Here is a 15,596-nt window from a genome sequence, read left to right as displayed (position 1 = left end):
ACTTTTCCCCTATGAAAAACACGTTACCACATTCAGCCATGTTGGCGCTCAAGTACAGTTTTCTACACATTTTATAGGTCTCTAGGAATTTTTGTTATTTCCTTAACTTTTTGAAATTGTAATATAGTTATATCACTTTGCCCTTCCCTTTCCTTCCTCCATATCTTCCTTTTTACACTTCCTTGCTCTCTTTAAGATTCATGGCTTCTTTTTAATTTTTAATTATAACATGCCATGATGGCTATTCTTGGCTGCCATATTGACTACATCTGGAATTAACTAAAACTCAAAAATTGAGGGCACACCAAGAGGTATATTCGCTTACTTTGTAATAGGAAGCGATATTTGCTAAATTTGAAATAGGAAGTCTTACTTTTAATCTGGTTCTATGGTGTGGGGAGATACACCTTTAATCCAGATCTTTGAGCTGGAAAAACCCACCTCTAATCTGGGTTATGTCTTCTGCTGGTAGCTTATACAAGAACATGGAAGAAGGAAGCTTTTGCTCATTTCCTGCTTGTTCTGGCCTTACTAGTAAGTCCAAATTTTCCCTGGCATTAGCACTTACTTATTTGTTTTCTAACATATACTGAAGACCAGCTAAGAAATCCAGCCTCATTTACTGAGCAACTACTGGGTTCTTGAACTTTCTGTGCATAGCCATCCATTGTGGAATTAGTTGTACCACAGCCTGCAAGTCATTTTGCAAATTTCTCTTTTAATATATACAGAGAGATTCATTCTATAAGTGTTTTGTTACTCTAGAAAATCCTGACTCATACACAGGCACACATGTATTATATATACATATATATTCCTAAATATATAAATACAACATGATCAGTTGGTATAATTTATTTGTATGTATGGTTTCAGGGATGGCACTTTGTTATTAGATAACCAATGGTATGTTCTTCCATGGGGAAGATCTCTCTCTCTCATTAATCTTTAGTTCAGATGAGGTTGAGGCCTTGTCCATTTAATCCTAATTACTTTACCATCAGGATAAAGTTGTACCCAGGTATGATGCCTATGAAATGCAACAATGTCTTTGATGACAGCATAGCCCTGTAAGTATAGTATTGGTGCTCATACATGGCTGTAACAACAACTCTCTAATTGGGTTTAAGATCTCAAAAAGAAGGAAGTCATGCCTGGTACTGGAAACCTAGCCAACTACCCAGGGCTAGTGAGGTCATGGATCTTGGAGGATAGCCTAGAAACACCGATTTCCTAAACCAGCATAGTCCCTAGACATGTTTAAATAAACAGAAAGCTTCCCCCAACTTCTTTCTTGGCTTGTTTGTCTTTGTATATAGGAAAGCCAATGATTTTTGTGTTACTTTTGTATTGCATTACTTTGTTGAATGTGCTTAACAAGTTTTCAGGTAGAATTGTTTTATGGAATCATTTCATTGGAAAGTAAGAATTCTTTGACTTTTTGATTTCCTAATTGTATCTCTTATATCTTCTTCATTTTTTTATTCTAGTTAGAAGTCCTAGTATAACTTTTGTTCGTAATATGCACAGTGATCAACCAATAAATTTATTTCTGATCCCTGGCCAGCTCTCCTAGTGAGGAATTCAGCTCCAACTTTGTTTCTTGGAACTGAATAATTTATGGAAAGTGGGAAATATCTCAAAGCTACAAAACTTGCTTACATAATTCTTTTTTTTCTGGGATTTTAATAGTTATCTTCATCTAACTTCAGTAAGCAAAATTTCTTATGGAAAATCTCCTCTTCACTTACTGTGATTATTTTAATGTTATAGGAATATTTAACTCTTACCTAACCAGTTATCCCTTGAAATACGGATTTCAAGATTGCATGTTTATTCTTATCTGTGAGTCACAGATTCCCAGTCCCCTATGTACCTATAATTACTGATGTACATATCTATTGAAAGTAGAAGTAAAATTGTCTAGAAGGCAAAAAGCACATTATATAATTGGAGAAAATGTTCTCACAGAACCCAGTGATATGTACAGGGAAAAAGGAGTAGAAGATATGTGTAAGTAAGTAAATAATTCTAATGGGTTCCCATACTTTGTGATCACTATAGGTAGTCATAAAGCTCTGTTCACTTGAAAATCATGAAATAGAAATGAATCATTTGTAACTATAAATATTCTCAAAACTGCTAGTCCCCCTGTACAGGTTTCTTTCCACCCACCTGGTCCTGCTCACTAGCTCCTGAAGCCACTATTGAAATAACCACTCTGAGGCTTAATATTAATTATATACTCTTTGGCCTATTAGCTCAGGCTTCTTATTAAATAACTCTTGCATCTTAAAAATAACCCATAATTTTTCTCTATGTTTCGACACATAGTTTCCTTGGTACATTTTCTCAGTGCAGCACTTTCATCTTGCTTCCTCTGCATCTGGGTGGCAACTGCAGACTGAACTCTTCCTATTCCCAGAATTTTCAAGTCCTGACTGGAGTATTCTTTGACTTAAATTTAGAAATCAAATCATTTTCAAAATGTATATGTTGGATTAATCCAGCAGCATTTATAAATCAAATGTCTTATAGCATCTCCTGCTCCTGCCTCAGCAGACAAGTCAAAGACAACACAATAGCATACAGTATCCAGATTATCTGTATATTTTTCATCTTTACATGGCTTTACATCTTTTTTTTACTCTATTTCTTATATTTTTCTTTTTAATTTTTGTTTTTCTTCAGAGAGGGTTTCTCTGTGTATCTGTGGCTATGCTGGAACTTATTCTATAGACCAGGCTGCCCTTGAACTCACAGTGATCTGCCTGGCTCTGCTTCTCAATGCTGGGATTAAAGGCCTGTTCCACACTATCCAACTACTCTTTTTCTTTTTCTTTTTTTTCTTTCTTTTTTAAAGGACTTTCTCTATCCTTTTTCTTTTCTCTCCCAAGTGTACATATATTTTTAAACACACTATAAACCATTTAGAAGTTTTTTCATCTGAATCTGTCTTTACTATATTTCTCTCTTTTTCTGAGCACATTATTCTTTAATTTTCTAAGTGATATGGTTAAGATTAAAGCAGCAGCTTTGGTGGCTGGAAATGGCCTCACTCCTTGGATCCCTGAGAGTCTAGCTTCATGGAAGAGGTACTGGTGGGAAGCCTTTTTCTTTTATAACAACTCTGTTGAGTTTCTAGGTACATGTCACCACCAAGAAACATGCTGCCAGACTGCACATTAACACCATTTAAGTGTTTGGTGGCAGGGCCTCTTAAAAGAACTGCATGGGTTTTGCTGCTAAATCTGAGTCAGGAAGCCTCTCTCAAAGGAACTGCTCTTTGCTTGCTTCTAGAAGACAGAGCCCACCCAAGACACTGCTGTTACTCTGTTCTTTCGTCTGATTAGAATCCTTTTAATTTCTTTTCTTTTTTCTTTTCTCTCTTTTTTTTTAGACAGGGTTTCTTTGTGGCTTTGGAGCCTGTCCTTGAACTAGCTTTTGTAGACCAGGCTGGCCTCAAACTCACAGAGATGCCTGCCCCTGCCTCCTGATTGCTGGGATTAAAGGTGTGCACCACTATCACCTGGCTAGAATCCTCTTCTTAAAAAGCTTTCTCAGGCTTTATGTGGAAATTCTTGCCCCATGTTGTGTATCAAATGAAGCATGATTAATAAAATTGCAGAGAGAGAAATTGGGATTCAACCTGAAAGTCAGAAAAGCAAAACAAGGGCTGGAGAGATGGCTCAGAGGTTAAGAGCATTGCCTGCTCTTCCAAAGGTCCTGAGTTCAATTCCCAGAAACCACTTGGTGGCTCACAACCATCTGTAATGAGGTCTGGTGTGCTCTTCTGGCCTGCTGGCATACACACAGACAGAACATTGTATACATAATAAATAAATAAATATTTAAAAAAAAAAACAGAAAGAAAAGCAAAACAACCAGCCACTGGCTCTTACCTCTATACTCAGTCTGAAATGGAGATACTGCCTCCAGGAATTTCAGAATGAGACTGTGTCTGATTTTATAATACCCTTCTAGGGCTAAGATGAAAGTTGTACACTACCTGGATTCTATGGCCACTACTGTGCCTACTGGGATTAAAGGGTGTGTTACCATTGCCTGGCTGTAAGTCTGACCAGCATGGCTGTGTTATGTTTCTGATCCTCAGGCAAGCTTTATTTATGAAAAACAAGTGAAAGCTTGTCTGTGTTATGTCCTACACCCCAAATGTACAATGTCTTCAGCAACAGTATTACTAATGTTTAGTTTTTGTGGACAAACAAGCATACTAGCCAAAGTATATATCATTGGTGAGGGGTGTCTCAGTTCTCCTCTCTTTTTTTTCAAATAACTTCTAAAGAGACATTCTTCTTCTGGCATTGGGATTTTGTGGAATGAGCTATATCTTCTGATATCTGTGTTATTGACCCACAAGAGGCATTTCACCTGAAATAAATTTAAACATAAATGTTGAATTCACACACGATGTCATAATGTCAATGTAACCCAACATGGTCTATACATATTATATCTATCACAGGGATAAAATTCCCAATCGGTTGTTTTGCAAAAATAGAAAATGGTACTCTTATAAAACTACAAATGAGAGAAAAGCTTAACACATGACCAGGGTGTAAAGAGTATTACAGAACTACAGTGTGATACCACAGGTTTTCTGGAGGAATGAAAGTAAGAGAATAAATGTATCTGTAAAGATTGGCTTGAGTGATAATGACTGGAGAGTCAGACCATGGCCATCTGTTCACTGGAAAGAATGAGAATCTGGAAGTTGTTCAGTCGACAAGGTTGAATACCTTAGCAGCTTTGTTCAGAATAAAAAAAAAATATATCTGTAAGCCACATATCCAAAAAATGGTTAATCTTTAAAATGCATAAGGCTTTCCAACAGTAAAAATAAATTACAAGGCTGATTTAAAATCAGCAAGGACTCAAAGAGACATTTCTTCATAAATGTACAAGTGGCCAACAGTTACATGACAAAATGCTCAATAGCCGTACTCATATGGAAATGCAAATCCAAACTGCAATGAGACATCACCTCTCATATGTCAGTGTATCTATCATCAAATTAAACCATAAAAACACACTGGTAATGGTGTACATTTAGAAATTGAAACTTCTGTGCATGTTCCATAAAAATATAAAATGTCGTAACTATGGAAAATTTAAAGAGATTCCTCAAAAATGTATGAAAACTATTATATAGGATCTTGCATTCTCACCTTTGGTTGCATAAACATACAAGTATAATAGATAATGAAAATGTAGTATATACACACAATGGAATAAAATTCAATTTTTAAAAATGTGGGACCATGGATTACCCTAAAGAACATTTATTAAATAAGCCTACCAGAAAAGAATAGAGTATATATAACTATTCATGCACTATATCTGCAATGATTCAAGTAATATAAACAAATAATTGAAGAGCAATTGTCAAAGTCATGGATGTGTGGAAATGATTCTCCAAAGGTATAAAATCCAGGTATTTTGTATGAGCAAATACTGGACATATGGTCTCTACACTCACAAACATACACAGACACACACATGCTCACACAAACACATGCATACAAACACACACAAACACACATACAGATATACACACTAAATACTTAAAAAACTTATCACAGCTATTTCATCAAACTAGGAATCAAATATTTTTTAATTTGATAAAATAAGAAAATACTAAGGTAGGCCATACATAAAATATTTGATAATATTATAAGATCAAGTGCATTACTATAGATCCTGCTATTACCAAGAGGTTTCAGCAATGAAGTGGTAGAATTAGAAAGGAAATATAAATAATCAGAATCAACAACAAAACAGAAACTATTCCACAGATACTGTAATTATAGCCCTATAAATCCAGAAGTATCTTTATATCATTAACAAAAGTTTTGTGAAAGATCTCTGTACTGAAATCAATATTAACACTAACTACATTTTTATATTCCATGATTGTGGCTACAAGAACACAAGCACATGATGTTCTTAGCACCCCTTTTATAACAACCAAGGCCAAAGCCAATCTATTTACCAACAGGATGCAAGACAAATAAATTGAAGCAGAGCAACCCAGTACATTTAAGTAATAATGTAAAAGGGTTAATAAAGACAAACAAACATTATTTACAAAATTCTTACTTCCATTTATAAGGGAGGAACAGAGATCACATTGGATCCCCTTCACCAACCATTAAGAAAACTGTAAAAGCAAAGAAATCAGTGTTCAGGCAATGAACAAAAAGCAGCAGTAGACCTAGTCTTTGTGAATAGCTCTGGTTCCTGTATGGAAAGGGCACAGTGTAATCAGCCCATAAGTGTCTAGATGTGTCAACTGATAGCATAGAAATAAAGCCACCAAAGGCACTTTGACTGTGTTGTAGTGAAAGATCCTGGAGAAGAGAAAACTGAAGAGGGAGATCAGGGAGGGAGGGCTGAGCACACAGAGGTCCTTGAATTTGGCTTGAATATACATCTACAATGATAATGATGGTGAAGATGATGATTTAGATGGGGTCTCACTATGGAGGCTTGGCTGGCCAGGACTACTCTGTATTGACAGGCTGGCCTCTAACTCACAGAGAACTGCCTACCACAACATCCAGAATGCTGGGAGTAAAGAAAGGCATGTACCCCATGCCTGGCAATTAATGGATAACTGTCATTCAAGCACATCCCAGTGATGACAAAGACTTGGGACTTGTTTTCAAAACAAAGTAGGAAGAACTATAACATACAAGGCATTGTTTAGAGTTATCAAAATATTACTCTAATATTGCTGGTAATAAATTAGTTCTAGATCAGGGATGTCTCTGAATTTGTCCTAATTCATTTGAAGAGAAGTCTCAAAAGGGTTTGGGTTACTCCGTGGCATGGTGTCACCAGTCAGAGCCAAATGCAACACTAATTATAGGGAGAGAATACAAAGACTCTGCTGATGTTGAAAAATTAACAATGCTTGGAATGTGTTAGAAAATTAGCAGACCTGGAAAAATACAATTCATAATAATATATAAGGAAAGTGAAGATATATAAATTGAAATTCTGACATAAAATTATTTTTAAACTATTGCAAAATCTCTTTTGCATTCCAGACCTTGAAAAAACATAAAATAAGCAAAGAAGGGAATATTGGTAAAATAATGAAAATAGAGTTCCTGTCAATGAAATAAACAGTGACTTGTAGAAAAACCAATTTTATCAAGTAAATAGTCGATTAACTCATTGAAGAAAAATATAACTATTTTGAAGATAAACAAATGTTCTAAATCGAGTTACATAGAGACAAACCACTGCAAACAATGACAGACAGAGCACTCCCTTATGGGAAAGTCACAGACGATGCTGTGGTGTGCAGGTCAAAGGCTAAGCCAGAAAAAAAGGGTATTTGAAGAAATGGTATCTAAAGTTCTTTTCAAAATTTGTTGGAAAACAATTTAATATGCTTCAGAAATTCAATGAACTCCAAGAAAGCAACTTTTTGAACACACCAAGACAAATATACCAAACTTTGTATAAACAATGGTGAAGAGATTATCTAAGGAGCAGTCAGAGATAAGAAACATCTTACAGAAAATGAGCCATGCAAATGACATGAGCCTCACTGTCTAAATACGAAAGTAGTGCAGATATGGTGACATATTTAAAGTGCTAAAAATGCAACTAAATATCCTAAAACAGAAAAAAGCAGAATCTGTGAACTATCATTTTTAAAGATTAGTTTCCAGATTATATAACAAAATCTAAACTTTCCACTAACAAAATGATAAAAACACAATCATTTTCAAATATATTGTTGCACCAGTTTCAAAAAATGCGTTAAATTGACAAAAATGCACATAAGATCCTCAAGGTGATTAGTGGCAAAGAGAATGGATAAAGCTGGGGAGGCCTCATAATCACTAACGCATTTGGAAACAATTGTGTCAAACAAGATCTGGACTCCTAGAATTCACATAAAATCCCTTTGGGTGTTGTGGGTGAGCTGTATTCCAGGGTGTTAGATGCAGAGATGGACAAGATGCAGAGCAAGCTGATTAGCCAAGCTAGCCTAAACAGTCAGACAGAGATACAGCAAGAGATCCTTGCTTAGTATATAAAATGGAAATCTACTTGCAACTTTTAGTAGATGGAAGGGTGCTTATTTTTCCTTTCAAGTTTAATAGCAAAGTATTTTCATTTCTGTCATAAATGTTTAGTATTGGTTGGAAATGCTAGATACTGCAGTATGGCAGGACAGAGAACTGTTTTGATGTTTTGACCAGTTTGTTTTTTCTTCATCTTATATTTCCATTGGGAAAACAAAATAAGACAGAATATGAGGAGATAAAGGAACAATGGCAGAAAGAGTCAGGAAGGATGGAAGGAAGTAGGCAGAAGAGGCGGAAGGAAAGAAGAAGGGAAACAGAAAGGAAGGGACAAAGCTCGCCACGGTGTCTTCTGTGACAGCATTTTATCTTCTCCCTGCAGTCTGTACCAACTGGCAAAATTCAAGCCCTTGGTGAAAGATGCAAAAAAGCACTTTTAATGATACTTATTTTCCTTGAAATTGATGAACTTGATTGCCATTTACAACACAACTTATTTTCACAGATAATAAAAATGTAGGTGGAGCCCTACAATAATCTCTCCTTCATTCAAGCTCTATAGATGTAAGAGCCACTTGATACAACATTCTGATAAGGTTTGGGTTGAATGTCATTTGTTTCTGTGATGCAAAAAGATAGTTAGCCATTCAGCACACATTTCTTTTTTTTTAATTTTCATGCCAGCGATTGATCCCTTCTAGACTAACTGCTCTACACTTTGTAGTGGTGTAATATGACCTTTTTTTTAATGTTTCTATTTTTTTTTATTTTTATTTAAAATTTCTGCCTCCTCCCCGCCTCCACCTCCCATTTCCGTCCCCCTCTCCCGCTCCCCTCTCCCTCCTTCTCCAGTCCAAAGAGCAATCCGGGTTCCCTGCCCTGTGGGAAGCCCAAGGTCCTCCCCCATCCATCCAGGTCTAGGAAGGTGAGCATCCTAACAGCCTAGGTTCCCACAAAGCCAGTACATGCAGTAGGATCAAAACCCAGTGCCATTGTTCTTGGCTTCTCATCAGCCCTCATTGTTCTCCATGTTCAGAGAGTCCGTTTTTATCCCATGCTTTTTAGACCCAGTCCAGCTGGCCTTGGTGAGCTCCCAATAGATCAGCCCAATTGTCTCAGTGGGTGGGTGCACCCCTCGCGGTCCTGACTTCCTTACTTATGTTCTCCCTCCTGCTGCTCCTCATTTGGACCTTGGTAGCTCAGTCCTGTGCTCCAATGTGGGTCTCTGTCTCTATCTCCTTCCATCGCCATATGAAGGTTCTATGATGATATGCAAGATATTCATCAGTATGACTATAGGATAGAGCCATTAAACAGAGCAGTCGACCGATGGAATCAAATAGAACACCCGGATTTTAACCCACAAATCTATGAACACCTGATTTTCGATAAAGGAGCTAAAAGTATACAATGGAAGAAAGAGACCATCGTCAACAAATGGTGCTGGCATAACTGGATGTCAGTCTGTCGAAGAATGAAAATAGATCCATATCTATCACCGTGCACAAAACTCAAGTCCAAATGGACTAAAGACCTCAATATCAGTCCGAACACACTGAACCTGATAGAAGAGAAAATGGGAAGTACTCTACAACACATGGGCACAGGAGACCACTTCCTACATGTAATATGACCTTTTAACGGATGAAGGGTGTGGCATTATTTTTATAAAACAAAGCATGGGGAAATATATTAGAAATTTAAAAAATCCTGTTCATAACTATTTCCTTAAAAGTTCAATTTGGATATCTGTTTACATATGTTAACATAATGGGATTTTCTATTGTAATATTATATTTGTATTCAAATCAACAGAAATATTCAGAATGACTACCTTAAGTATGTGCTAATTAGTCACTTAAAAGGAGTGTAGGGATTCATTCTACCTATACTAAGTGCTTGCTTTTGCAATAAAATCAAGAATGCTTTTTGCCCTAAATATTAAATTGGTATGCGAAGTCCTGATTATGTGCTGCTTTTATTGGTTAATGAATAAAGAAGCTGCTTTCAGCCAATGGCTTAGCAGAATAGAGCTAGGCAGAGGAAACTAAACTGAATGCCGGGAGAAAGAAAGCAGAGTCAATGAGAAACATGGAGCCTCCATTGCAGACAGACACGGCATAGACAGATTTTTCCAGAAGCTACAGCCACATGACAAACCACAGATTAATAGCAATGGGTTAATTTAAGATGTAAGAGTAAGTCAGAAATATGCTCAAACTATTTGTCAAACAGTATTGCATATAATATAGTTTCTGTGTGGTCATTTCATGGTCTGGGTAGCTAGGAACGAACAAGCGGCTCTCCCACAATATGAAATGATGTTTATTTTAGAAATTTGCAATGAAAATGGGTTTCAACACTATCTGACCTAACTATAAAAGAAATTTCTGTACATTTAATTATCAGATATGTCATGGACAGCCAATAAATTAAACTTAGTACATAAAAATATAACGTGTTTTTTCAGGAAATATAAAATTAAATATTCATGTTTTATTCGTATGTAGTATAGATTAGTTTGTGTTTAAATACACAATATAAAAAGGAGTGTGGTGGTAAAACATACAAACATATATATACATGATATTTGTCATGTCATATTTTTTCACAATGTAATTTTTTCTATTTCCAAAACTACAAAACTACTCCAAATTCATACACTGCACTGTAGGCAATAATTCCCATTTTTCTGTATTTTTTGTTTCTGATACTCTATACTTTAGTTCCATTAATTTACCTTATTTTGAATTTTTATTTAAGCAAAATCATACAATATTTGTTATTAATTCCTAACATTGCATATAGTGTGACTTGAAGGTTTATCAATGCTATTGTATATATGTCTAAAATTTCATTTTTTCAGTAAATGATATGATATCCTGTATAACCTGCCAGATTTGATATGCACAGTATGTTGATAGACACTGGGATAATTTTGAAATTTCACCATGATAAATGGTTCCATGACAATAAAATTAGTGTTCAAGATTCTATTTGAATTTTTTTTCTATTCTTTAGGGATGTAAGTTCACCAGTGGTGGGAGATGTCACATGCCATCTTATTTCTTGGAAGGAACTGGTTTCATCTGGTCTGTACCAGTCCACGTGTGTATGTTATTGTACAATTCCTCCCGTTTCACTCTGCCCTTATCACCCCATCACAATCTTTACTCTTGCTTTTCTTTTGTAATATAAAGTAAAAAGCAGTGTCCCAGGGGTTTCCTAATAACTGATGGTGATGAGTGATGGTTTCTCTGCTCATTAGTCATCTGCATATGCCATTTAGCTGACAGGAAATTATTTAAATAGTTTGCCTATTATTATTTGTTTTTGCCTTTATGGGTTAAACAGCGTTGAGTTTTAAACCTAGAATATCAATTAATACTAGGAAATCACTCCACAATTGAGTCACAACCCTTCCTGGATACTTTTGTAAGTTGTTTGCTTTTAGGGATTTTATTTGGATTTATAGAAGGTCTTTTTATATTCAAAGCATTGAGCCTTGTTGAAATCTGATTCACCAGGATTTCATCTCATTCTGTCAGTTGTCTTCTTAGTCTTAGTAGTATTTTGCAGCAAAGAATGTAATGTACTATATGTAGCATAATGTAGATATGTTTTTAAAACTTTTTTAAATTTGATGAATTCATACAACGTATTTTGAGCATGACATATATTATTACCTCCTAAATTCCCCAAGTATGACCCACCCATCATTCTCCCAACTTCATGATTTCATATTGCTGTTAACCACCTTTTGAGAGCAATTAGTACTATCTGTATTGGGGAAGTTTAGCTTTCTACTTTTTTCTTTTTTATTGTTAAATACAAGCATGACTATTCCCCGCATTAATTTTGTTTATGTTTTGTTTTGGGCAATGTTTGAGAAGAGTTAGCTCTGGGTTTAGTTTTAGATTTACTTTGATATCAAATATGTGCAGCTTCATTCTTTTACATGTGAGTATACATTTTCAGCTCAGTTTGCTGAAGAACAACTTCTTGCTTTGTGAAATGTTCTCAGAACTCTTGTTGGAAATAAAAGGAAAAGCAAAGCCAAAAAAAAAAAAACTATTTTGTTATAGTATCTCCTATATTTGAATTACAGAAGTGAGGTTTGAGAGGAAACAAACAGCCTCATATTTCATCTTCAGAGACATCTAAAGGTGAGAAATATTTAAAGTAAGGACAAACAGTTTTTAGATAATTACCAAACAACATGAATAATATCACCCCACTCCCAAATTAATAACTACCTGAGAAGAAAACTTCAATAATAAGTGTGACTGTGGGTCTAAGAGACAGGGAAGATGAAATAATTAGGAAAATGACAACAATTTAAACAAGTCACCAAGTTCATTGAAAGAGTTTTCTTTTTCTTTTCCTTATAAATTTTTCTCTTAAGGACTTTGTGCAATGTCACTGTATAAAATATTGGTTTGACATATATATTAGGATATGAGTCAGGCTGATAAATTATGCTGGAAATGGCATAGCCACAAATTGTTACATTTCATACCAGTTATATTGAATCACTATTTATAGAAAATTATGTTTTAGCCATTTAAACCTTGATTCTTAATATTCCAATTTTACTTAACAGGATTTAACATTACAGTGGACACTTAGAGACCTCTACTTCTTCTTCCCCTCATCCTGCCACAGTTTTCTTTGACACCTTGGAAAGTAATTTAAACTCAATAAAATGAAGATAATTGCACTTACCTCACAGAGATGTCGAGAGCATTAATGAGATCATGTCTACAAAATGATTCAAAGTCTTTAGTTTGCAACATAAATAGCAAGCATAACTATATTTTTCCAGATGTCTAATAATGATAGCCATAAATACGATGAACTGAAAAGTTAAAAGGTTGCCAGTAACAGTAAAATGTTTTCAATTTAATTACGAGGCATTTTCATATTCCCTCTTGCATGTTTGTGTTATAGGAAATGCACAGAAATGTTAATTATGAGCTCTGCTTTATTGAGGACATGTCCCCCAAGTTTAGACTCAAGAGTGCTTAACTTCTACCCAAATAGGGAGAAACTGAACTACCTCTTCTTGGCAATTATGCCTAATAAATCACTATAGAAGTTAATCAAATAAATCACAGCATAAATTTTAATGAAACTTATACATTATTTCTTCAAAATGTTTCCTAATATGAAATGGAAGCTCATGACTTGAGTTCCAAATCCAATTACTCAATTGTCATACCCTTGGTATGTCTTTATTCATGAACTGATAAAACCACATACTGCCAGCCTCTCCTCTGCTGCTGTCCTGTGAAATACTACTCATAGAGAGATACTTATAACCAAGCCCAAACTATTTTTAAGCTCAAAGCCTATGCTTTAATCCTGTTGCTGTCAACCATTTGTGAATTAAAGCAGTTATCTTTGAAACTGAATTGCATTTTACATGATGAGCCAAAAAAAGCAATGTTGATTCTAATGGGAGCAGGCATGATAATCTACTGGCAAGGATGTGCTTCAAAGTTCTAATTGTTGGCAGCTTTGGTGGTTCACTGACTTCTGTACTTGGCCTTGGCTTAGACATTGCAAGCAGGGATTTTTAAATAAGACCAGACATTAGTTCTGGATTCAGTAATTACTAGAGGAAAGGAAGTCATTCTTTACAGCAAGCATGAGGGTGACTGTGTCCTAAAGAACAGCCAACTTTCTTGTCGTGTCCCAGGAGGGGGATCTGAGTTGCATTGATCTGGTTGCTTATTGTTGGACAGCATCCAATGTGTTGTCAGGATCTATCCATCACATTATATACAGTCACACACGCACGTATGTGCACACACACACACACACACACACACACACCAGAGAAAGATGTAGGAAATCTGGCTGGGTAGAGAAGCTTGATGAGGTGGTACAATATTGATTTAAAAATTGTTATTAGCTAATTTTTTCATCATATTCTGTGCTAGTTTCTCCATTATTTTAAAATTTGCAAGTGTGTGTGTGTGTGTATTTTACTCTATGATCCCAGAAGAATGCACTCCACCCTTTGAATCTGCAGTTTTGGGGGTTGTGCACTTCTGGATGTAGGTTCTGTACATCAAACTTAATTTTTCTACAAGAACAGCAAAGTTGTTAACAATTGAACCTTATGAAAAATAAATCAAGTTGTGTCAAAGGCTTAATGTGAGCTCTTAAAACATTAAATAACTACTAAAAATATTTGAATCTCTATGTCATTTGTCAAGGCAATCGATAACTTATATTGAATTTACCCCCAAAAATATAGACCTTAATGCTGCAAATAGTATTGAATCAAATTAAAAATCTCCTTCATATTAAAGATAAATATCAATAAAGTAAACAAGGAAAGTATAAAATGAGAGAAAATATTTGCAAGTTATGAATCTGACAGCAGGCTAATGCATAAAATACAAAAGAAATTCAAATTTGTCCCAACCCATGAAAATTAGGAGATTAAAACTTGAAAAGGATAAGTATAGACTTTTAGCTAGGCAATGGTGGCACACCTTTAATCTCCAAACATGGGAGGCAAAGGAAAGTGGATAGACAGCCTTGAGGCCAGCATGGTACTCAGGGTGATTTGTAGGACAGCCAGGGCTACAGAGAGAGAAACCTTGTCTTAAATATATATATATGAATAATCCCATGTATTTTATCGGACCACCATGGATTAAAATTAGAATTCAACAACAACACTAATTCCAAAAAAAATCACAAATACATGGAAATTAAAAAATGCTCACCAGAATCATGAATGGGTCAAGGAAGAAATAAAGTAATTAAAGACTTTCTAAAATTCAATGAAAATGACCACACATACCCAAATTTATGTGACACAACAAAAGCAGTGTTAAGAGGAAAGTTCATAGCATTAAATGCCTGTATAAAGAAGCTCGAAAAATCTCACACTAGTTAGTTAATAGAACATTTGAAAACTCTAAAACAAAAAGAAGAAAACTCATCTAGGAGGACTAGATGGCAGGAAATAATCAAATTGAGAGCTGAAATCAACAAAATAGAAACAAAGAAAACAATACAAAGAATCAATAAACAAAGAGCTGGTTCTTCAAGAAAATCAACTAAAGAGACAAATCGTTAGCCAAACTAACCAAAAGGCAGAGAAAGAATATGCAATTAAACAAAATCAGAAAAGAAAAGGAGGACATAATAACAGAGATGGAGGAAAAACAGAGAATCATTAGGTCATATTTAGAAAACCTGTACTCCACAAAATTGGAAAACTTAAAGGAAATGGACAATTTTTTTCTGGATAAATATCACTTACCAAAATTAAATCAAGACCAGATAAGCACATTAAATAGATCAGTAACTGCTAAAGAGATAGAATCAGTCATCAAAAGTTTCCCATCCAAAAAGCCCAGGGCCATATGATTTTAGAGCAGAATTCTACAGGATTTTCAAAGAACTAATACCAGTACTACTCAAATTGTTCCACACAATAAAAACAGAAGGCTTTTATTTATGAGGCTACAATATATGAGGCTATAATTACCCTGATACCCAAACTAC

The sequence above is a fragment of the Alexandromys fortis genome, unplaced genomic scaffold, assembly GCF_014885135.2.
Source record: "Alexandromys fortis isolate MF-2015 unplaced genomic scaffold, M_Fortis_MF-2015_v1.1 scaffold_30, whole genome shotgun sequence".
NCBI lineage: Eukaryota > Metazoa > Chordata > Mammalia > Rodentia > Cricetidae > Alexandromys > Alexandromys fortis.
This window is presented reverse-complemented; position numbering follows the sequence as displayed.